Source organism: Stenella coeruleoalba, assembly GCF_951394435.1.
Source record: "Stenella coeruleoalba genome assembly, chromosome: 15".
Taxonomy (NCBI): Eukaryota; Metazoa; Chordata; class Mammalia; order Artiodactyla; family Delphinidae; genus Stenella; species Stenella coeruleoalba.
The window spans coordinates 37,061,749-37,087,435 of NC_137161.1; the positions used below are offsets into that span (position 1 = coordinate 37,061,749).

Here is a 25,687-nt window from a genome sequence, read left to right on the forward strand (position 1 = left end):
CTTTGCTGTGCAAAAGCTTTTAAGTTTCATTAGGTTCCATTTGTTTATTTTTGTTTTTATTTACATTACTTTAGGAGGTGGATCAAAACAGAGCTTGCTGTGATTTGTGTCAAAGAGTGCTCTTCCTATGTTTTCCTCTAAGAGTTCTATAGTGTCCAGTCTTACATTTAGGTCTCTAATACATTATGAGTTTATTATTGTGTATGGTGTTAGGGAGTGTTCTAATTTCGTTCTTTTACATGCAGCTGTCCAGTTTTCCCAGCACCATTTATTGAAGAGACTGTCTTTTCTCCATTGTTTATCCTTGCCTCCTTTGTCATAGATTAGTTGACCATAGGTGTGTGGTTTTATCTCTGGGCTTTCTGTCTTGTTCCATTGATCTATGTTTCTGTTTTTGTGCCAGTACCATATTGTCTTGATTACTGTAGCTTTGTAGTATAGTCTGAAGTCAGGGAGTCTGTTTCCTCCAGCTCCACTTTTTTCCCTCAAGACTGCTTTGGCTATTGGGGTCTTTTGTGTCTCCTTACAAGATTTAAGATTTTTTGTTCTAGTTCTGTAAAAAATGCCATTGGTAATTTGATAGGGATTGCATTGAATCTGTAGATTGTTTTGGGTAGTATAGTCATTTTCACAAAATTGATTCTTTGATTCCAAGAACATGGTATATCTCTCCATCTGTTGTTATCATCTTTAATTTCTCTCATCAGTCTTATAGTTTTCTGCATACAGGACTTTTGTCTCCCTAGGTAGGTTTATTCCTAAGTATTTCATTCTTTTTATTGCAGTGGTAAATGGGAGTGTATCCTTAATTTCTCTTTCAGATTTTTCATCATTCATGTATAGGAATGCAGGAGATTTCTGTGCATTAATTTTGTATCCTGCTACTTTACCAAATTCGTTGATTAGCTCTAGAAGTTTTCTGGTGGCATCTTTAGGATTCTCTATGTATCGTATCATGTCATCTGCACACAATGACAGTCTTACTTCTTTTCCAATTTGTATTCCTGTTATTTCTTTTTCTTCTCTGGTTTCTGTGGCTAGGACTTCCAAAACTATGTTGAATAATAGTGGTGAGAGTGGACATCCTTGTCTTGTTCCTGATCTTAGAGGAAATGCTTTCAGTTTTTCACCACTGAGAATGATGTTGGCTGTGGGTTTGTCATATATGGCCTTTACTGTGTTGAGGTAGAGTCCCTCTGTGCCCACTTTCTGGATAGTTTTTATCATAAATGGGTGTTGAATTTTGTCAAAAGATTTTTCTGCGCCTATTGAGATGATCATATGGTTTTTATTCTTCAATTTGTTAATACAGTGAATCACATTGATTTATTTGTGTATATTGAAGAATCCTTGCATCCCTGAGATAAATCCCACTTGATCATGGTGTACAATACTTTTAATGTGTTGTTGGATTCTGTTTGCTACTATTTTGTTGAGGATTTTTGCATCTATATTCATCAGTGATATTGGTCTGTAATTTTCTTTTTTTGTAGTATCTTTTTCTGGTTTTGGTATCAGGGGGATGGTGGCCTCATAGAATGAGTTTGGGAGTGTTCCTTCATCTGCAATTTTTTGGAAGAGTTTGAGAAGGATGGGTGTTAGCTCTTCTCTAAATGTTTGATAGAATTCACCTGTGAAGCCATCCAGTCCTGGACTTTTGTTTGTTGGAAGATTTTTCATCACAGTTTCAATTTCATTACTTGTGATTGGTCTGTTCATATTTTCTATTTCTTCCTGGTTCAGTCTTGGAAGCTTATACCTTTCAAGGAATTTGTCTATTTCTTCCAGGTTGTCCATTTTATTGGCATAGGGTTGATTGCTGTAGTCTCTTAGGATGCTTTATATTTCTGCAGTGTCTGTTGTAACTTCTCCTTTTTCATTTCTAATTTTATTGATTTTAGTCCTCTCCCTCTTTTTCTTGATAAATATGGCTAATGGTTTATCAATTTTGTTTATCTTCTCAAAGAACCAGCTTTTAGTTTTATTGATCTTTGCTATTGTTTTCTTTGTTTGTATTTCATTTATTTCTGCTCTGATTTCTTTCCTTCTGCTAACTTTGGGTTTTGTTTGTTCTTCTTTCTCTAATTCCTTTAGGTGTAATGTTAGATTGCTTATTTGAGATTTTTCTTGTTTCTTGAGGTAGGCTTGTATAACTATAAACTTCCCTCTTAGAACTGCTTTTGCTGCATCCCATAGGTTTTAGATCGTTGTGTTTTCATTGTCATTTGTCTCTGGTATATTTTGATTTCCTCTTTGATTTCTTCAGTGATCTGTTGGTTTTTTAGTAATGTATTGTTTAGCCTCCATGTGTTTGTGTTTTTTACATCTTTTTCCCTGTAATTCATTTCTAATCTTATATTTTTGTGGTCAGAAAATATGCTTGATATTATTTCAATTTTCTTAAATTTACTGAGGCTTGATTTGTGACCCAAGATGTGATGTATCCTGGAGAATGTTCTGTGTGCACTGGAGAAGAAAGTGTAATCTGCTGTTTTTGGATGGAATGTCCTTTAAATATCAATTAAACCTATCTGGTCTATTGTGTCATTTAAAGCTTCCGTTTCCATATTTCTTTTCCTTTTGGATGATCTGTCCATTGGTCTAAGTGAGGTGTTAAAGTCCCCCACTATTATTGTGTTACTGTCGATTTCCTCTTTTTTAGCTGTTAGCAGTTGCCTTATGTATTGAAGTGCTCCTATGTTGGGTGCATATATATTTATAATTGTTATATCTTCTTCTTGGATTTATCCTTTGATCATTATGTAGTGTCCCTCCTTATCCCTAGTAACAGTCTTTATTTTAAAGTCTATTTTATCTGATACGAGTATTACTACTCCAGCTTTCTTTTGATTTCCGTTTGAATGGAATATCTTTTTCCAACCCCTTACTTTCAGTCTGTATGTGTCCCTAGGTCTTAAGTGGGTCTCTTTTAGACAGTATATATATGGGTCTTGTTTTTGTATCCATTCAGCAAGCCTGTGTCTTTTGCTTGGAGCATTTAATCCATTCACACTTAAGGTAATTATCAATATGTATGTTCCTATGAACATTTTCTTAAATCGTTTTAGGTTTGTTTATGTGGGTCCTTTTCTTCCCTTGTCTTTCCCACTTAGAGAAGTTCCTTTAGCATTTGTTGTAGGGCTGATTTGGTGGTGCTGAATTCTGTTAGGTTTTGCTTGTCTCTAAAGCTTTTGATTTCTCCATTGAATCTGAATGAGATCCTTGCAGGGTACAGTAATCTTGGTTGTAGGGTCTTCCCTTTTATCACTTTAAATATATGTTGCCACCCCCTTCTGGCTTGTAGAATTTCTGCTGAGAAATCAGCTGTTAACCTTATGGGAGTTCCCCTGTATGTTATTTGTCATTTTTCCCTTGCTGCTTTCAATAATTTTTCTTTGTCTTATTTTTTGCCAGTTTGATTACTATATGTCTTGGCATGTTTCTCCTTGGGTTTATCCTGTATGGGACTCTCTGCACTTCCTGGACTTGTATGGCTATTTCCTTTCCCATGTTAGGGAAGTTTTTGACTCTAATCTCTTCAAATATTTTCTCGGGTCCTTTCTGTCTCTCTTCTCACCCCTATAATGTGAATGTTGTTGTGTTTAACATTGTCCCAGAGGTCTCTTAGACTGTCTTCATTTCTTTTTAATCTTTCTTCTTTCTTCTGTTCTGCAGCAGTGAATTCCACCATTCTGTCTTCCAGGTCACTTATCTGTTCTTCTGCCTCAGGTATTCTGCTATTGATTCCTTCTAGTGTAGTTTTCATTTCAGTTATTGTATTGTTCATCTCCGTTTGTTTGTTCTTAATTCTTCTATGTCTTTGTTAAACATTTCTTGCATCTTCTCGATCTTTGCCTCCATTCTTTTTCTGAGGTCCTGGATCATCTTCTTTCTCATTATTCTGAATTCTTTTTCTGGAAGGTTGCCTATCTCCAGCTTCATTTAGTTGTTTTTCTGGGGTTTTATCTTGTTCCTTCATCTGGTATGTAGCCCTCTGCCTTTTCATCTTGTCTATCTTTCTGTGAATGTTTTTTTTGTTCCACAGGCTGCAGGTTTGTATTTCTTCTTGCTTCTGCTGTCTGCCCTCTGGTGGATCACTGCTTCTGTTTTGTGTTTTGGTTTTCTGGCCCCAAGGCTTGTGGGATCTTAGCTCCCTGACCAGGGATTGAACTCATATCCCCTACATTAGAAGATGAAGTCCTAACCACTGGACTCCCAGGGAAGTCCCAAGGGGATTTTTTGAAAGAACCCCAGGGTATTAATGTACAGCAAGGCAGAGACCATCTCTGGGTGTTATGTAGAAGCAATGTAAATTTGCTGTTTATTTGGTGCTGGAATATCTAGGGAAGTAGAGATTCTTTAGTACCTACAAGCAAGGGCTGTAGATCACAAGATGTCAAATGCTAAAAGGAAAATGATAGGAAGAGTTTCCATTGGCTGAACCCTCAGTGGAAGCTCAAACTTTGTAGACTCCTCAAGACTTCGCTGATAATGTATTGTCTCCCAACAGCTACTCATAAGTAGTGAAATTCTGCTGACGAGAGGAGCTGAAATGGAGGAAAAGTATGACATTTGTCTCCTAGGAGGAAAGATTTTCTTTGACCAATGCATTTCATAAGTCCAGGAGGCAGCATCAACATAGAATACTATGTGAGCAGTGCCCCCTGCAGTTGTGCATGCACCAGCCCTGTCTATAATTCATCTTCATGAAGAATGCACACAACTGAGGAAGGTTGGATTGACAGTACTGCCTCTTCCTGAAGGTTATTTGGCTTCACATTGCTAACATCTTCCAAGGGATTGCAAGTCACATTTCTCTTTATCTTCAATAAGTTATCCGATGAACTCCAAGGGCCATAACATTTCATAAGGAACTCAGCTCTGGTAATGGAAAGGCAATATTTTTGATCTCTAGCTTTTGAGGTAGGCAGCTGGAAATATAGCCAAAGGATTTCAAGTTCACAAAAGTGAAAGCAAGGGAAATCTGCTAATCCCTGTTCACTCTCTAATATTCCTGTGTCTTTCTATGTGACATAGAATTGGTAGGCTCAGAATTTGCCATAAAAATACTGTTCACTTCATGTTTAGTTCTTTAATAACTTCTTAACTCTTTCACTTACTGGCTATGTGACTTGACAAGTTGTTTGACTTCCCCCTGTTTCTTTGTGTGTAAAATAAGGGCACGCAGTTACTATAGTAGTGATTAGTACTATTCACCAAATATTGCCTGTTCCCTCCACTTCTGGATACACTGTGGGGTTGCACTCCCTGCCCTGCCCCCTTGTGGTTGGGTGATTCCAGGTGATTAGCTGTGAACAATGAGTTGGGAGCAGAAGTGATGTTTGCCATTTCCAGGCTCGAGCTTTGAGTTGCAGGTTTGAGACTCCCCAGGTCTTTTTCTCTCTCTCTGCTGCTGGCTACGCTGTCAGCCAAGGAGAGATGGAACAGGGCCCAGAGCTGCCTATCAGTGGATATGGTGGTTTATAAACAGCTGAGATTACAGACTGTTGACTACCCTAATAGACTTATCTGTAGGTTTGTGGTGAGGACTCAATGGGATAATATATTGTAGCAATTGCTCTACTTACTGTCTGTCACACTATAAAGTGCTAAATACATATATTTTTCCATCTTTCAGTTAAGTATTACTGGCCTTCTCTGTCTAAATGTTTGCATTTGTGTAGCTTTCAGGATTTAATTTTCAGGCCAGGATTGAATGATACAAGCTACCTTTAGAAGTATTGACACTGACATTTACTTATACATGAAAATTATTAATCAGCAAGTTAGTAAATCATATTTTCATCTCGTGATTATTGATGATATAAAAGAATCTCTAAGAACTTAACATTACTTTGCTCACAAAAGTGAAATAGTGATGACAAAAACTGTATCTAATCTTCTTTTTAATAAATAACCACATGTAACTGATTTACTCAGCTCTTACCAAATCAAGTGAGGGAAAGCTAAACTGGTTTATAAATATTGGAGGAGTGTTTAGTTTTAACACATAATAAATGCAAAGCATAAGGATTTAAAGAAGAAACTCAAAAGAAATAATATTCTAAAATAATGTTGCTTCTTCCTTTCTCTCATTGCCATTTTTTCAAACATTTATGTTCTACCTATAAATATGCACCTGTATAAATTATGACTAAATCTATTTACACTGCTTCACAGTAAGTATTTTGCTGAATGTGTGGGATTTTAATCTCTGGTGTATTGTGCACTAAAGGATAATAGATTTGGCAACAGAAATGGATAGTTATGTTCCATTAAAAACCACCTCTATAATTCATAACTGGACTGAGGTTCTGCTCCCAAACCAATGACGTGCTTAACTTCCAAAAGGTCTAAAACAAATTTTCCAGTTATGGTTTCCAGAGTCATATTTTCCTCCATTTTAAAAGATTGCAATATTTATATTATTTTCCATGGGTTCTCTAAATAATAGCTAAATGCCTTGACAATAAGTATGATTTGTTAAATTCAGTGATCTCTTGATAAGCAGTAGTTTGATTATTTGCTCATATTATCAATCATCATGTCATTTATTTAATTTTTATATTTATTTTTAATAATCTTTTTCTTATAAAAGGAATACATAATCATACAGGAAAAAAACCCTGCAAATTAGGAGAAAAAGAAAAAATGTCATCCATTATTCCAGCCCTAGAGAAAACCAGTTACCCTCTTGAGGACTTTTTATTCCAGTTCTTTTGCTCTGCATACATTTGCCATAAAGATATAATACAAAGTAATATATACTGGTTTTTTTGGATAAACAACAAGGTCCTACTCTATAGCACAGGGGACTATATTCAATATCCTGTGATAAACCATAATGGAAAAGAATATGAAAAAGAATATATATGTATAACTGATTCACTTTGCTGTACAGCAGAAATTAACACAACATTGTAAATCAACTATACTTCAATAAAATTAAATAATAATAATAATATATACTGTTTTTTAGCCTTCATTCTTGATTATAAATGTAACCTATATGGCTCCCTATAGAGAATTCTGAAAATATAAAAATTAAGGCAAAAACATAAACCAGGGAAAACCCATCAGATTACCATTATTCATATTTTAGTGCTTCCATTAAAAGCAGTCATTACTCAGCTACTTCAGAGTTCACTCAAAGAAATATTCCCTAAAATGGTCCTCAGCAGCACGATTATGTTTTCCAAATTTTTATTCACTTCTGAGTTGGATCACTGTCGTTCATCACGAATTTGCAGTAGGAGACAACTACCTGTTACATCCTGATGTTATAGATACAAAAGACCCAGCCTCTTGTCACCAAGAGCTCCAGGTTTGGGGAGGATATAGACTAGAAAACAATGACAATACAGAGTGATTAGGTCTAGCATTTGAGGTAAGCTCAGTCTGCAACAGAACTGGTTGGACAGAACAAAAACCTATCCTGCTGTGGGAGAAAGAGTCAGGAAAACAAGCTTCCTGGAGGCTACGCAGTAGGGCTTCACTCTGAGGTAGGGGTGCAGCCAAAGACGGGGAGGAGGAGAGTCAGCAGGGAGCATCCACTATCCAGGATCAATGATAATCCCACATTGTTGGAAGATAGAAAGATTGAGACAAGAGATGAGGTGGGAGAAGTTGGCACAGGCTTTGTATTCCATAATGAGTCTGAGTTTTATGGAGAAGGTAACAAGGCAATTAAGCAACAGAGTTGACATGATCAGTGTGTATTTAAGAGGAGCACTCTGGCTGCAGTGGGAAGGGATGGGAGATATGGCAAGGCTGAGGGCACAATAAGCTATGGCAGTCATCCAGATTAGACATGGAGAGGACTGGAGTGAAGGCAGTGGTAGCAATCAATGTCAGGAATGTCAAGGAGGCTTAGAATATTCCTTACCCCTCCATGTGCCACTTGGGGATTAAACTTGGATATTGATCATGCCAGCCAAATTGTTGATAAGACAATATCTCAAGACTTACCTTGATGATCTCCTTTGATATGAGATTGAACAAGACAAATAAGGATATATTTTGGATCCTGCTCCAAAGGGATCATCATATAAGACCTGGGTAAGATTTCAACACTATAATTGAAGTCAGGTAATAGGGACATATGCTATATCACTCATGGAGAGTGAATGGCTTGAAGACCCTTTTAGGGCAACATGACCACTGCGGAAGAACTAGAAAAATACTTTGGGTCATGATGATTTATCTGAGCTGCAAGTTGAAAGTAGAATAAATCTATTCTGAACAATGTACTCACTGAATCATAGTCATTCATAGTATATTAACAAGACAGTTACCCAAATGGGTACACACTTGCTGAATAAAGAAATGTTGGATAGGGGATGAGGACTTACAAATGCCAAGGTATGTAGCAGTTCAATATCAATTTTTTTGTCGACTGGGATTACTAATGTGGTTTACAGAGTTTTCCCAATCAAGGTGACTGACACTGAAAGCTATCCAAATTTTTTAGCACAGTGCTTACACCTGTCTATCATTTGGCTGCTGAAGACTTTTTTTTCCTTTAATGTTTAGAACTTTCTGAAACTGGTTTGGATTGCTTCGTGAGGGGATAATGAGTTTGCTGTCACTAGAAGTATTTTTTTAAAAGGCTGAAAAACAAAACACTGGAGGACAAGTTTTAAGGAGGATTTATATGCAGATTAAAATACTGGTTTATAGCTTTAGACAGTTTTATTTTTCTGTTGTTGTCATGGGATGATATGTTTATATATTACAATAAGTCCCCTACATAGGAACCTTCAAGTTGTGAACTTCCAAAGATGTGAACGTGAGTTCATATATCCAAACACGTAAGTTAGTACACGTGTCTGGTGTACATTGTCACATATGTGCATCCTCTACAAGTGGTTGTGCTTTCATGTACTTTACTGTACAGTACTGTATAAAGTACAGTAGTACAGTATCTTTATTTTAAGTCCAGGATGTGCGGAAGCAAGCATAAAACCAGCGGTGATGTAGCTGGTACTGCTAAGAAGCACTAAGCGATAACGATGGAAACAAAAGTGAATATAATTGAGAGTGGAGAGAGGTGAAAAGATGGTAGATGTCACTCATTCTTATAGTAACTGAATAACTGAAGAGATTCATAATGCAGGAGATGCAATCCAGTGCTACCGTGTCATCTATGACAAGGAAAAAAAGGAGCTACTACCCAGACATCACTGGATCGTTTCTTCAAGAGGGTAGATAGAATTGAATCCAGCAAGGAACCAGAATCTGTGGCACTAATGTCAGGCATGGGTGACATTGTAGCTTGCCCTCCATCTCCTATTGCTGACGATCCTTCAGCTCTACCATCTCCCACCTCCTCTCCCTCCTCCAATCAGTAACTCTTCTTGCCTGTTCACTTGATGCCAGCCCCTGTATGCCAGCTGTTGTACTGTACTTTTCAAGGTACTGTATTGTAAGATTAAAAATGTTTTTTTGTGTGTGTTTGTTTTTTATGTATTATTTGTGTTAAAAGTATTGTAAACCTATTTTGTGTTTGTTTTTTATGCATTATTTGTGTGAAAAGTATTATAAACCTATTACAGTACAGTACTTTATAGCCGATTGTGTTAGTTGGGTACCTAGGCTAACTTTGCTGAACTTACGAACAAATTGGACTTATGAAAGCACTCTCAGAATGGAACTCATTCATATGTAGGGGACTTACTGTACTTTTTCTTCCTTGTTACTCAGCACTACATAAACAAATTCAACTAAGTTGATAAAAGATTTAAGATACAAGGTCAGAAAACCAGATACCTAGAATTCCTTTAACACACATACTTAAAATTTGCATATAGATGATTAAGTTGGACCTTCTTACAAGGCAATGATTTAAATATTTAATTCATTCAGCCTTAATTGAGAGCTAACTTTGTGTTGCCGGATATAAAAACAGGTAGGTCATATATAAAGGGCTATTTAAAATTGTATCAAATTACAAACTGAGTACAGGTGTCTACTTCCATCATACAGCCCACGCAATGAAAGAAAACTTGATGAAAATAATCCATCATAGTGCAGAAAAATATAAGGTTTTCCATCAGAGGAACAAAAATTGTGAGAAATCTCTGGAAGATAGAATACAATCATGTGCAAACAAGACAACAACTCCAAATACATATGGGAGAAAACGATTCTTTCAAAAGTTAGAAGTATCAGAGGCACCCCAAAAGGGCCATGCCATCAATGGAGGAGTATGATTTAAGGGAACCCTGCCATTGCATGTTGATGAGTGATGCTGTTTCCATTGATAAGATTTCAGGAAATCTGTTAAGAGTAAGATCTGAAATGGCTTCATGTTTTTTTTTTGTTTTTTTTGTTTGTTTGTTTGTTTTTTTAGCTTTTAGACTTCTTTCTGGCACTACTTACTGCACGTGCTCAAGATGAAGCCCCGTGTCCCTTGGGAGTGTATTACATTGCAAAGAAGAGAAGTGTAACTCAGACAATTTTGACAGTGACTCCATAGCAAGAAAAAAAATCATAAACTCATTTAAGTCCTTTTCAATGCCACACAATTACTTACAGAATATTGAGATACTAAGACAAACTTCAGGACTAGTGTCTGAGAGATATGGAATTACCTTTCAGCTGAGAGGCAGGACAAAGTGGGGAAGTTGGTAACTCAAAAAATTTGAGAAGTCCAGCCCCAGGTATCCGGATTGTCATCCCCACTGTCTTTAGAAGGGGCTGAAAATTTCTGTTTCTCCAATGAGATGTCTTTTTTTCTAAGGAACTAGATTAGAAAAATCTAGGATGGAAGATGGGAACTCTCAAAGCAGCAGCTGGTGAAAATAGGATTAGGATTTTTCCCCCAATCAAGAGCTTTTATTGCATCTTTAAAATGTCACAGATGAGTCCGAAGTATCATCTGGCATCTTGCTGCTTCTGTAGCTGGACAATGTAGATCTTATTCATCAGCCTGCTGAACTGTTCCTTTTTCAGAAACAGAGATAGCATCCGAAAGTTTTCTGATATCCTTGTTTTTAAGTATTGTGGCTTGCTGAATCAAAGCAGCTGAATTTGATACAAGTTCAATGTCATTTCCTTCAAAAATGAACTCATCTTTCTAGGCTTGAGATACTAAACAAGCAATGCCTGGCCTCATTTGAACCCTGTGGATGTATTTTTCACATCCCCCAAATTTCAGACTTCAACAAGAGAACCATTCTCCTAAATAATGACGTTGATGGGGATGTGAGCATACAGAGACTTCATCTTGTAAATGGAAGCCCAGTGTGACACCCTTGACCATGTTCTGTACACGACTACAGATAGTGTGCACCATTGCCAGTTCCTTTCTATTTCCCTATCCTTTGTCAACCCGGAGCCTCATTTTTTTCTTTCCAAGGAGACTGAGTTCTACATTAATATGATTGAAGTCCCTCCACAGGGTGCCTCTGGGCCCTTCTCAATAATTGTGCATCCCTTCAGAGTGATGTCAACATTTTCTGGCATGTCGACAGTCTGATTCTGAGAATGGTCTTCATTCTTGCAGTAGATGCGGCAAAAAGAGTGGGATTAGGACAGTGGACTAATGGGTGGACAAAGAGAAATTGACTAGAGGAGAGAAACATGATGTTGAAATGGTAGCAAATAGAAAATCTGAAAGTTTATCCTGCAAGAGGGCTAAAAATAATTTTATTCTGAATGAGAATGTGATTGCTAAGAATCACTCTTCAAGCAATCAAGGATTTAAATTTCCTTGTTTAGACTCAGAATTTAAATGGGAAAACTGATGCAGAAGACTTCAGGACCACTCTCCCCTCTTCATATGGCTGGCTTCTTCCTATCCTCTGGGATTCAAATTTAAGATTGCATTCTTAACATAAGTTTCTCCCTGACGACTTAGCAATTGGGGCTTATATAGTGCATTGAATGCAACACACGTGTGTTCTAAAGTCAAGTGGTTAGACACCGATGGGCCCCCAATACTGTTCATGGACATTTGCATCCCAGGTAGACGCTGTCAGAGCATCTGTGTCCTGCCCAGTTCTTGCTGGTCCTCTCTTCCAACTCTTCTCCTCACTGACAGCCTCTTATAAACCTCTTGCCACTCTCCTGGAGGGCTTTCTCTGGTTGCAGGTGCATGATCCAGCATGCAGGCTGGAGGTATCTGTGAATCAATGCCTCCAGAAGCAGCCCTCTACAGTCATCCAATGGAAAATGTCGGATAAATTCCCCAAACCTCACCTCTCAGGTGGGGCAACACTGAGGCATGTTATGCAAAGTCTCCCGAGAGTCCCCAGAGGCCTGAGTCCCAGCTGCCCACATCAGGAATTCTGCTCATTTGCACACCCTTTGATTGGTTTTCTTTCCTTCCTTGTCTCCTTCTCCACTTGCCTTCCAGTGGTTCCTGGGATCGTCCCCCAGATAAACTACTTGCATTCACATCCTTATCTCAGAGTCTACTGGGGAAAACCATACTAAAACAGCATTTTTCCACATAAGAAAATTCACCAACTATGGTGCACTGATCAGTGTTTCCACCAAGCCTTGTGGGAGTTTGTACTCCCCGCCTGTGCACAGCAGCAGTGCACGTTTTCCAGTGCTGTGAAAAATTCGATGGAAGCCAACTTCCATTGGAACCCTGACTTAACTGTTCTTATTAAACTCCAATATCGTGCTATTTAAAACATATGAGGGACTTCCCTGGTGGTCCAGTGGTTAAGACTCTGCAATCCCAATGCAGGGGGTACGGGTTCAATCCCTGGTCAGGGAACTAAGATACTGCATGCCGCGAGGAACAGCCAAAAGAAAAAAAAAAAGTATGAATACTAAATTTTAGTAATAGTTAATTCCTCATATAGTCACTTACTAGTATGTAGCACTTGCTTATATGTATAAAATATGAAATGATATCATATGGTACATCATTTGCTCATAATAAAGAGAAAGCTTTGTGCTTTATCAGTTTAAGGTTCCTGAAAGCCTTGTGGATACTGGTCCACACTTTCACCAACCCTGCACTAAATAGAGACCATACTGGGAAAAAAAAAAAAACATTATCACAAGCAAATGCCCACTGTTTTCCTGGCAGCTCGACCCCGGGACCAAACATACTTTAAACAGTTATGTTCCTAGTCACTGAAAGAGTAAACATACCTTCAGGGGGAAAAGAAAAACATACAACAATCTTACCAAGTTGCTTTTTTTTTTTTTAACATCTTTATTGGAGTATAATTGCTTTACAATGTTGTGTTTGTTTCTGCTGTATAACAAAGTGAATCAGTTATATGTACATATATATCCCCATATCCACTCCCTCTTGCGTCTCCCTCCCACCCTCCCTATCCCACCCCTCTAGGAGGTCACAAAGCACCGAGCTGACCTCCCTGTGCTATGCAGCTGCTTCCCACTAGCTATCTATTTTAGTCTTGGTAGTATATATATAAAAAACTAAAAATAGAACTACCATATGACCCAGCAATCCCACTACTGGGCATATACTCTGAGAAAACCATAATTCAAAAAGATACATATACCACAATGTTCATTGCAGGTCTATTTAAAATAGCCAGAACATGGAAGCAACCTAAGTGTCCATCAACAGGTGAATGGATAAAGGAGATGTGGCGCATATGTACAATGGAATATTACCAAGCCGTTGGGTTTGATATTTACTACTCTCTTTCTCGGGTCAAGGCTGCGGAGTATAAACTGGGCTCCAGCCAGGTTATAACCACTTTCCTTCAACAGTCATTTCCCAGGAACTTCTGTTTTCTGGAAGCGATTTTTAAAAATAGTACCTGGGAGGAAATCAACCATGCTTATGTTGCTGAGTGATTCTAATATGTTTGAGGGGGAGCACGGCCCATCCATGTTAAATCATTCACTGTTTGCAGAGAACTTCCTTTGGATGTAGATTTTCTTATTCTCCACCACCAGCAGCTATTTTTCTAGTCGCCTATACGTGTTTGCAAGTTTGTCTCCCTCAACTGGCCTGTACACGAGTGGAGGGCCATGATCTTGCCTAATCTACCTCTGCCTGCCCGCGACAGTGCAGGGCAGTAAAGGGAGAGGGGAAGCCGGGCTCGTTTCAGTAGGGAAGAAGGAGGAGCCCTGAGGCGGGACTTCCGCTGCAGCGCCCTCTGCAGACCCCATCGATGGATGTGAATTCACCACCAGCTTGGCTTCCTTCCCTTCCGCATCAAGTTTCCCCCATTCCTTTAAGGTCTCCCTGAAGCCCTTCCTGAATAAACCATTTGAACATGATTCTCATCTCAAGGCTTTCTTCTGGGGATCACCAAATGACTTCAACCCAGAGGAAAGAGAATCAAAGCACTGGAAATATGCAAGTTAGTGGTTACCATCTTGTTTTAGTTAACGGTTCTCGATTTCCAAGGAGGAGAAACCCATTCACATTAACTTAGATGGAAAGTTTACAAAAGACTTAAATTCCAGAGGTACACCGTGGCCTTGGGGGAATTAGAAAGTCACCTTAAATGTGTTGGGGCCACATAGTCTCTCTTCTCTGATTCTCCTAGCACTTGTACTCATCTTTTTTGCTGCAGTTAATATTTTCTATGATGCTTTACTCTAATGTGCTGTGTTGGCACATGGCTGCAGCTTACTAAGGGAACAGAAGCCTTGCCCTGTCTCTACAGAGAACAAAATAATTTAGTCTCTTAGTGCCCTAGGTCCAAATGCCAGGGGAAAAATTCAAAACACCAGAATCTGATTAGCCCACCTGGGGCAGGTGTCTGCTCCATGACAATCAGATGTTGCCTCAGAAGCAGGGTCACCTGCCCCAACACAGCCACTTCTTCAACAGTACCGTGGACATGGGTGGGCTTTTTCAAGAGGGATTGTAGGCTCAAGGCAATGACTGACATCTTTAGGACAATAACAAGCCAAGACTTTTTTGTTTTGCCTTCAGACGTCTCAGTGTTGGCCCTGCCCTACCCTGTCAAGCATAGAGATACCCACTCACTTGAATATGTTCCATCAACCTCGGTCCCATGGGCTTGTTCACCACGTATCAACATGCTAGGCTAACTCCATCTCCATGCCATCTCTCTCATTGGTCCTCAGATGATACAGGCTTTGGCTTTGTTTCTACAAACACTATCCTTCCTTTATTTTCTACTTTCTCCATGAAGCCTTTCCCAAGAATTCCAATCCTCCCCTAATGCCAATGCACTATTTATATTTTGTCCATTTGCCCGTGTTGCATGGTAGAAGCAAGGTTATCTTCCCTATTCAGTAAGCCCCTCAAATCAGTGGGACATCATACTTCCTGTTTCTATTGCTTCCCCTACAGCATCATTCTAAGCATACAGTCAGCAACACACAGATACTCTGCCTCATGTATTGACTGAAGTAACTAAGCTTTTGTACGGCACTTACTTCAGTGACTTCCTCATAGCTGGAATAACAAGCCTTTGAATTACCGCCCCTCAGGTGGTACCACTGCAATGTGAGCTCGCTCTACTACCAACTGCCTGTATCTTCATCTCTCACCAGACGGTGTCCTCCCAAACAGCAGGAAGCCACCCTGGACTCAGACTCAGTAGACTGGACAGTCTGGGCAGTTAACCGCTGGCAGCCTTCCACCAGTGATGCTTAGAGGCAGGTGGATATATAACCCAAATCCCTTTCCCTCCATAAGTCAACTCTGAGTCTTGTACATCAGCTCCCAGAGTTTCCCCCTGGGCTTGAGCTCTGGTCGCCCACGGTGGTAACTTGCTCCATTAGGCTGCCTATCCTTCCTGTGTCACCTCCACACCTCCCTGCTAGTGTTTCCTGGGACCGCCTCCCACGTAAACTACTTACACTTGAATTCTTGTCTAAGGGTCTGCTACAAGAGAGGGGACCTACACTAAGACAAGATTCAATAAATACTCATGATTGAAGGAAAAAGTGACTTTGCCTTCCCCCTCACAGGCCGAGAAGCCAGGCCAGGGGCAGGGTTGGATTTCTCAAGCCCAGGGAGGATAGAAGTCTCAATTTCCATGCTGTACCTCAAAAGTGGAAATACCCAGAAAGGAGAGGCTTCATGGGAATCAGTTTAAAACACAAAGCACTGTATCCTTGGGGGCAGCTGTGAAGTTCACGGTACCCAGCTAGGTCTAGAGAAGGCAGGTGCTGACAACACAGCTGCCCACAGTTTACTGGCCCAATTTGGGATGGGTGATATATATCTTGGCAGCCCAGAAGCCAGACCCCCATTTTTCCTGGTTTCCACTAATACATAACAGAGATGAACCGAGGAAAAATAATAACTACTCTTAGACTTTTTGCTAACCTTGATGGACTACATTTGACTTGAGTTATAAAATCAGAAAAATGTCCCCTCTCTTGCATCTTAAATTTTGGAAAAATTTCTACCTGCTAAAATAGTTTTCCAGAAATGAAGCGGCCAAAAGCCATACAAATGCTTCAAGGATGATGGGAAAAAGCAGTTACCCCGATCAACTGGAAGGGCAGCTTGAACATTTCTGATGGTCAATTGCATAACCATCAAGTTCTTGAACATCTAACATGCTAGTCCTTTGTTTGCTGGAGGAATGCAATTGCTCAATGAAATGCGAAAGAACTTGGCAAGGACCGTTTTCATGATTATCTACCAAGTTCTTGCTTTAACTTGTTTGCTTAATCAAATGTCTACTTATGATCTCTTTGGGAGGTTCTAAATTTCATTAGCTCTTTCCTTAAAGAGAAGTTAATCTACTCAGGAAGGAAGGCTTATTCATCATAGGTCAGAGAACATTAGCACTTCCTAATAATTAGTTCCAAGCCCCAGTTTCTAGACGACTAACCAGTTCAGCAAAATCCTGGTTCAGCAGAACCAGAACCTGTTTTCAGCAGAACCACTGCAACCAGAGCAAAATGTAATATCTCATTGAACTGTTTTGTCATTACAGTCCCAACGTTTGGCTATAGCTAAGCAACAATTAGACCAAATGATGCTTGTCTTTTCATTGAGGGGGATCTACAGAACAGCTCTCTGTCATAATTTTAATTTGAGATCTGCCCACTATCCTTATGAAAGCCATCTTAATGAACTTGTGAATTTCTCATTGTCTTCTATTGTAAGAATGTACAGCAAGTTTCCTGCTCAGCTATGCATAAACAGAAGGTGAACACCCTCACTGCTGTGGACTTGAACCTGAATAAAAACTTTGTCTTCTCAGAAAGATGGCATGCTAGATGGACGAGGGGCTTTTAAAAGCCTTTAGTTTACAAATGAAGGATGTCTTCCCTCTGCACATTATCATGGTAGCTAGAATAATGGACCCTTCCCCCAAAATGTCCACATCTTAATCCTTGGAACCTGTGAATATGTTTCCTTACATGGCAAAAATGGTCTTTGCAGATGTGATGAAGTGAAGGATCTTGAGATGTAGAGTTATTCTGGATTAGCTAGGTAGGCTCAACCTAATTACAAGGGTCCTTAAAATCACAGAATCTTTCTCTGTTGTATTCGGAAGGAAATATGACTACAGAAGAATGGCCAAAGGCATGTAATCTTGCTATCTTTGAAAATGGAGGAAGAGGTCACAAGCCAAGGAATGTGGCTGGTTCTAGAAGCTGGAAAAGACAAGAAATAGATTCTCTCTTAGAGCCTCCAGAAATGATCACTGCCCTGCTGACACCTTGATTTCGGCCCAGTGAGTCCTGTATCAGACTTCTGATGTCCAAAACTATAAGATGATAAATGTGTGCTGTTATAAGCCACTAAGTTTGTGGTAATTTGTTGCAGCAGCAATAAAAAACTAATACATTATACTTAAAATACTTAAATAATTCCTGGAAAAACTTAAGTAAGAAAAGAAAAAAATATATTATGGTAAAGTAATTTCTTCTCCCCCAAAATAACTAGAAGTGTGACTTTTCTTTTTTCTTTCCTTTTCCACCATCCAGGATTAATAGCTATTAACTCTTTGTGTTTGTGGCCTTTCGTTCTGTTTTGTAAAAAAGTACAATATTCATTACAGTTGAACCTCAGGTCCCCTTTAGCCATAACGCCAATTGCATTCCCTGACACACTCCACCAATCCTAATCATATTTTAACATATATTTTTATAATCTATTAAAAATATTATATATAAATGTATAATCATTAGTGTGCACTTTAACTTTTTCCATATAATGTCATAGAATTAAGGGCTATTTGACAAAAGCTGGAGAACAGGACACAAAGTCACTACCAAAGATGATGCATCTTAAGAAAGAAAGAGAGGTCTAGCTGATAACTCCCTGGCTTCTCCCTGTTTTCCCTTTGCTTTCTATCTCCTGTCTCCTGGCCACATTTCCCACAGGCCAAATCCAGCCAGAAGCCAATTGGCTGGGAAGTCCGAGAAATGTAGTTTGCAGGATGAGCCCTCTGCAGTGCAGAAGAGGACAGGGGAGTGTGGAGAATGGAGCTGAAAGCAAGCTGGCAAATGCTTTGCAGGGTGTATGCTAGACTTACAATGAAGTCCTTTAAAAACCCTACAATTTTCAGCTTTCCAGAATGAGGGTCATATATTTTTGTTTTGTTACTTGTTTGTGCCAGAGGACCTTTGAATGCTTAAAAGGAAATTCTGAAGAAGTCCCTACCATGGGGAAGGGGGCCCAGTGGGACCAGAGCCCCCCAGTTGGCAGGTCCCTTGAGACTTGAGCCCTCTTTACTTTCTGCTGTAACTGTATCTTCCAGCTTCTGAGCGGGAAGAAGGACTCTAGAGTCATGATTTCTGGAAAGTGGGAGAAATGAAGCAAAAATGAAGCTTCCCAGGGTGGGCAGATTATTTCAATAAAAATATCAGACATATATAAATGAAAACATTGACAAGACAGCAACAAAAATATGCAATATGAAAAGATTTCTGGAAACAATCTACAATATCTCCTATTTTGCATTAAATAAGATATTTCCCTTTTTATTTTATTGATTGATTGATTATTATTTTTTTTACATCTTTATTGGAGTATAATTGCTTTACAATGGTGTGTGTTTCTGCTTTATAACAAAGTGAATCAGTTATACATATACATATGTTCCCATATCTCTTCCCTCTTGCGTCTCCCTCCCTCCCACCCTCCCTATCCCACCCCTCTAGGTAGTCATATTATTTTTGATTATTATTACTTTTGGCCTTGCCACACAGCATGTGGGATTTTAGTTCCCCGACTAAGGATAGAACCCACGCCCCCTACAGTGGAAGCGCAGAGTTCCACTGGACTGCCGGGGAAATCCCTTTTTCTTTTCAAAATAAGATTTTCAGAAATTCATGTTTTTTACCCTTCAACTAGAAGAGCATCACATAGACCAAGAAAACAAACCAAAGGATTGTTCACTGATCAAATAATAACATGAATACTAATCAAAACTGCTTAATTAGATTGTTCCAGACTTTTATAAGGAAAACTAACATCAGAGGGGTTGTTGACACATTTCTTCACTGTTTTTTCAGCGTAAAAGCTCACATCCTGAAAGCTCTCAGGTTCAGAGGTTTGATAAGCTCCACCCTACAGAGTACAAGTTGGGTCTTCAAATCACTATTTAGACAGAAACTATAGACCAGCACCATCCAATAGAAATAGAACATGAGCCATGTTCAAAAAAATAAAAGGTGGTGGGCGAAGTAAGTGAAGGGGGTCTAAAAAGGTACAAATTTCTAATTATGAAATAAGTCATGGGGATATAATGTACAGCATGGTGACTATAGTCAATAATGCTGTATTGCATATCTGAAAGTAGCTAGAAGAGTGGATTTTGAAGAAAAACAAAAACTGGTGAAATTAATATTAAGAATATTTTAAACTCAGTATATCAAAAATATTATCATTTCAACATGTAATCAATATAAAAATAAAATAATTTTGTCTTTTTCAAACCTAATCTTTGAAATCTTACATGTGTTTTACACTTTCTCCATGTCTCAATTCAGATACTAAATTTTTATTGGAAATACTTGATTTGTATTCAGATTTTATAAAACATACAGTTGCTAAGAAAAATTCATGTACTCTGGTGGTTCCAAGCATACATTAAAAAAAAGTTCTTCAGTAACTGAATCAAGTATAAGTTTTTAATTTTAGATTAAAATTAAATAAAATTAAAAATTCAGTTTCTCACTCATCATGGCTGCAGTTTCTGTGCTCCGCAGATACATGCGGCTCACAGCTACTATACTGAACAGCAAAACACTCCATCAGAGACAAGGACTTGTCAAAGCCTGAGGTTTTTTTCACCTTTATAACTTTTTCATGCTACTTTTAGAGGTGACCTGTTTTTTCTTCATAAGGATTAATCTGAAGCCTTTAAGTAAAAAGTACCTGTGTTCTTGTTACTGGTGTCAATAAGGAAGCAATGGCTAGAGAAGAAGGGAAGCTTCATGTAAGAGTGAGAGGATGTTTGTAGGCCATCAAAGAAAGAAAAGCAGCCTAACTCTCCAGGGTCTTCTGGACAGAAAGAATGGAGGCCCCCAGAGCAGAAGAATGGGCTTGGAAAGTGACCTTGTTCACTTTCAGACAGGGCTCTTTGTCACAAATGACAGATACTTGATTCAAACTGGCTTTGACCATGAAGGTTCTCTGTGGGCTTAAGGAACTAAAAAGTCTGCAGGCTCTGTAATGAGAAGCTCAGGCATGGCTGAACCCAGGGGCTCAAATAATATCCTTAGGAATTGATGTATCTCAGTCTCTCAACATCAGTACCCACTGTACTACTTTCAATCTCAGAGTTTCTCCAACAGTGCCAAGATGGCTGCCAGCTATCCCAACCTCATGTCCTGTTCTTCACATCCCTACCAGAGAGGATGCTTCTTTCCTAAAAGACCCAGCATAAGTCCTAGGGCTGATGGTCATTGTCCTCTGCTTGGGTCACTTGATCATTTCTTAAATAATCCCCAGGCCTGATTGACTTTCCAAACTTGGAGATGGAGCGTTGGATCTGCCCACTCAAACCACATGGACTCAATGAGGGAGCGTGGTTCCCAGGGAAAATCAGGTTGCTGTCACTAGGGAGAGAGAGAAGCGTGCTGGGCAGGAAAAATCTTTTGTATGTCAAATCAAAACGCTTGGCAATGAGGAGGCTAGTTGGTTCCCCCCAAAATGATTATGGTTATTCAGATTTTATGTGGCTTCATTAGAAATATTGTATCATCTGTCAGGTGTTCCATCTCCTTTTTCCATTAGTCTTTTGGGAGTCCACACCTTTTTCAAGTTACTTAACCTTGAGGAAGTTGTTTAACCTCAGTGTGCTTCAGAGTTTCCATCTGTAAAATGGGGACAATAATAGGACCTACCTATCACATTTATAATAAAAATTAAATAAGCTAATATGTGTGAAATATAAGATAGACAATTTATGAATAGAGTCTGGCAGATGACAAGTTCTAAAAAATTCCACTAAATAAACATGCAAAAATGTGATATTATATACTTCTCTTAGAAGATCCATTGCCTTCTCAAATGAGTTCATATATGGCTCTTTCTGTCAAAGTATGTTTCAGAGAAAGGAGAGACAACTGAAAATGTTTATTGGATCAATGAATGAATCCTATTGTCAGAGTTAAGGATGTATATACTTTTTTTTTCAAAGGCATACCTATGTCCTTAAATACAGTTTGCCTGTATTGTGATTTCTCTCTTAGGAGCACATGTCAGAGTTTAATTAAATTTAAACCAGTGCATTCCTCCTGTCAAAGACACTCTGACTCTGGTTAATGTAATGGCACCAAGGAACAATCTGGGTAATTTGATCATCATGAGGAATTGTCTCCATCTCTATTCTATTCTTATTGTCCCAATACTTGGTTTAATCAAGTTATAGGAATTATAGTAAATGGGGTTTATCTGGGAAAATACTCCTTGAGAAATCAAGGGACCATCTCCAGTTGCCTCTGCTGGAGAAAGCAGGACTCAGTTCCTACTTGGGGGATGAAAACACCCAGACATGGAGGGAGATTGAGGTTACGAATTGCCTGAGACCGAGACTCCTGAAAATGCCGAGTTGATATCTGATGAGGAGGTGAGCCTCAAAATCCTTTTTTGCTGGACACATTCAATCAGTAAAAGCCACCTGCGAAAGGTGATTCAAGGTACAACCTGCTTTGCCTTCCCTAAAGGACTAGTCCCCTGTATCCATCCCTTCCCTCACACCTGGTCTAACATGACCACCCTGAGGCCACTTCACTGCCTAGGCACTGCCTTCAGTAGGCCCTTGCCTGTTCCAAGCACATTTGCCACCTGCAAGGACACACATTCACATCCTGGCCCCCCACCACTGTCACACAGATAACATTATTAGATCACCTCATTCCTCACCCCTCACTGTACCCATACCCTTCCCTAAATAGCTTTGCAGTTCCTTCCACTAGAAATCTTGCTTTGGTCCCACGTGGGCTTACTTTGGCCAGTGGAACATGGACAGAAATGGCAGTGAGTCAGTTCTGAGCCTACACACAAAGAGGCAGCACACTTTCTGCTTGCTTCTCTTGTGCAGAGTTCTGCCACATCATTCCTCTGGCTCCAGAAGAGTGAAACATGTATGGAACAGAGCCACCCTGGCAAATCAGCGAACCTGTGAGCATGACAATGCATGTTTATTATTAGCCATTGAGATTTGGGCTGCTTTGTTACATAGTATGGCTCAGTTATAGTTGACTGGTAAACGAGCTACCAGCCAAGAGGGAACAAGGAAGGCTCTGAGAGTCTTGGCCACAGCAGGTGAAGTTTTCCGCAGGGGTGGCAGAATTTGTAGCATCATCATTGCAGCCATTCCTTATCCCTCCTTCTTTGCTTTCTGTAATTACAGCATCTAAAAAGTGAAATGCCCAAGTTTCCAGAATGTTTTACCACTGGGCCATCTGAGCCAGTTCTAGTCAACGACATAGAAGTAGAGATTGGCAGGGGACTCCTAAGAAAACTTTTGCTGTTTGAACACAAGAGAGACTTCCGGTACCGCCCTCCTCCCTCCTTCCTGCCTCGGAGGCAGTCGCGATGCCTGAGTCCATAGCAGCCAACTTGCAACCAGGAGGTGAGCAGCATGAGGTTGAAAAACCAACAGCTTGAGGAAGGCAGGAAGAAGATGAAAAAATCCTGGGTGCTTGGTGAGATTGCTGAATAGCTGAACCAGCAGCAACCAATGCCTATCTCTGGTTTTCTTTTAACGTGAGATACAATCAGTGTCCCTTTTGTTTAGACCCCTGTTAGATGGGGTTCTGATATCTAAAGTGAAATGCATTCCCCGATGATATGCCTATTTTCTGGTTGGACTCGGGTCTGGCCCAGTCTGCCTACATCAGAAAGGTGATGCTGCTTCCTCACTGGGTATTGGAGGAGCTGAGATAGAAGGAAACTCCAAAGGTTTCGTAACCATTGTGGGTAAGGAAAGGGAAGCAGCAGTCTTAGCTTTTGACATCAGATAGGAGTCCCCTAGGAACTGAGACAGGGGAAGCTTTGATTACTTCTCTCTCTGTCCTGACCCATTTGATCCATTAAAATCCAACCCACCCATCGTTCTTAGCCTGTTCCATGAAGCTTTCTCGAATTCCATCCAGAATGACTCACTACTTTCTCTGAATTCCTCGAGTTGGTTGTTTGCTTGTTTATTTCAGCCTATGTGTGCCCCTCAGTTGACACATCACACTTGGCTCTGCATGAGTCCAGCTGTGTATGTGTCTTATCTTCCCTACAAGGATAGTGTCTTAGTAGCCCCTGCCGAATCTCTTGTAGAACCTAGTAGACACTGGTCGGCATGCATCAGGCCTTTAGAACTAGTGGTAACTATGAATCAAATAAAATGCGTATGAACTTGCTTTATAGCAAGCCTAGCATCACATCCAGGTTTGTGTGTGTATCTGGAAACCTAATTAGGGATTGGCAGCAAAAACAGTTCGGTTTAGAATACCCTCTACTATAGAGGAAGCAGATTAAGAAAGAAATGAGGGGACAAAAGAGAGGAGAAATAAAGAACAATCCAAAGTCACCTCTGAAGAGACCAGAGTCTGTATAATTTATTCCCTCTTGGGAATGTTCCTATCAGAAGTTCTGATGACAAAGAGTCAGCAACCTGGCATGGTTTTGCATTTCTATCCTGTGCCTTAAAATATATGTTGGATCGTTTAGACTTTTTCACGTCCACTTTAGTTAAAAAGAAGAGGGAAACTTTAATCTGGGCAGTGCCTGAACTCATAGTTAAGAAGTGGGGTGGTACGGTCTCGGACTAGGTTCCCCAGAAGCAGGGCAAATGGCTTATGTGGGAAGTGATTCCAGGAAACACAGGGGAGATTGTGGAAATGGCGGTGATGGGAAGGAAGCGAACATGGGTGGGTTAATGAGTAAGTTACACCTGTGTGTACCTGGATCTTGGTCCTGGCAGGGAGCTCTGTGTAGACCCCACCTCCAAATTGTTCCACTATGTAAAAAAGTCACTAAACCAGTGTTGGAAGAAAATATTATTTTTATAAAAGGCTTTGGTTGGTAGGCTTGGAGTTACTTTTTTGGGTTCCTTATAATTGTCTAAACTTTACGTATTTTCCATGATGAACATGCATCACTTTTATAAGTTCCTCACAAAATCTTTGAGAAAACATATCACTCATTACCAATAATGATTCCAAAATGATTTTGCTGACTTGACCCATCTGAGTCTCTGCTGTTAACTTCTGTTTAGCTCAAGGGTACCAGCTTCCAGGAGATTAGCATCCTCAGCTCTGTCCTCCTCATTCCCCAAGATGTCCAGGTCACACTCCCTCCCACCAGTATGCATTCATTCTTTTAAGAAAATATAGAGGCCCCGCTGTGTGCCGGGCACTGCCCTAGGCACTAAACAAAACCAGACATTGTCCCAGCCCTCATGGAAGGAACTGAGTAATAAAATAAAGCAAAATTTAAAGATTCTGTCTTTCAGAAGCACTGTGCAGGAGTGTTTTTTTGTGGGAATTCTATGAGGTCCCAGTTCTCCGGGAAACTATAGTAGGAGATTTAGATCCAACGGGGAAGCTGCCCTTAGGAAGTGAGGTTGAACCTAAGATCTGAAGGGTGCAGAGGAGTTAACCGGGCAAATGTTAATTGCGTTTCTAATGTGCGCATGGGGTCATCACGTTGGGGTCTTGGGACGCTACGTTCAAACCTCTGTCCTCAAAGACATAGCCATCTAATTGTCAGCCTACAATCAAGTTTCCTAAAATAACAGAGAGAAAAAAAACCAAAACAAAACATTGTTGGATCAAGTCCCCCAGTGTCTATAGGAACATGTGAGAGTTCAAAGGAAGAGGCAATCAATAAGGCGAAGTAGACAGGAAAGCCGCTTTGGAGGAAATGTAGCTTGGGTTCAGGTTTTATGCCAGCAACAAGGAAAGGTTCCCACGGAAGGGGAACAGCACACACAAATGCTCAGAGAGCTCCATGTCAGGGATCCTTCTATTGAATGGTGAGATGACCAGCAAGATGAGAGTATCAGATAGGTATTAAGTGGAAGAGATGGCCTGTCCTTGGAAGCCGGGTAAAGATTCTTGGACTTGATGTGATGGGAACTAAGGAGCAAAGACTGCCAAAAGGCAGGCATTACCTACAGGAGGATTGATGCCGCCGACTTTACCCCTGGGAAAGAGGGGAGCCAGAGGGGCTGGCCACAGTGATCCAGACAGCAAGAGAGAGTCTGACAAGGAGGACCTTCTTCCTTGTATCCATGGTAAACTAGGATTTTAGAGGTTCACGGAATTTTTAGCTTCTGAAAAAGAAATT

General features: G+C 39.8%; 2 pseudogenes across 2 annotated transcripts in view; one reads left to right on the top strand and one right to left on the bottom strand.

Moving 5' to 3' along the window:
• Positions 1-10,918: 10,918 nt before the first annotated feature.
• LOC307198665 (large ribosomal subunit protein uL6-like) lies at positions 10,919-11,498 on the bottom strand (annotated as a pseudogene). The gene has a single exon. The product of its transcript is annotated as a large ribosomal subunit protein uL6-like (transcript).
• Positions 11,499-22,939: 11,441 nt separating this feature from the next.
• Positions 22,940-25,687, top strand: part of LOC307198463 (thioredoxin-like protein 1) — a 43,260-nt pseudogene continuing 40,512 nt past the window's right edge. Inside the window, exon 1 of the transcript in view lies at positions 22,940-22,976. The product of the transcript in view is annotated as a thioredoxin-like protein 1 (transcript). The remainder of the gene's footprint in view (positions 22,977-25,687) is intronic.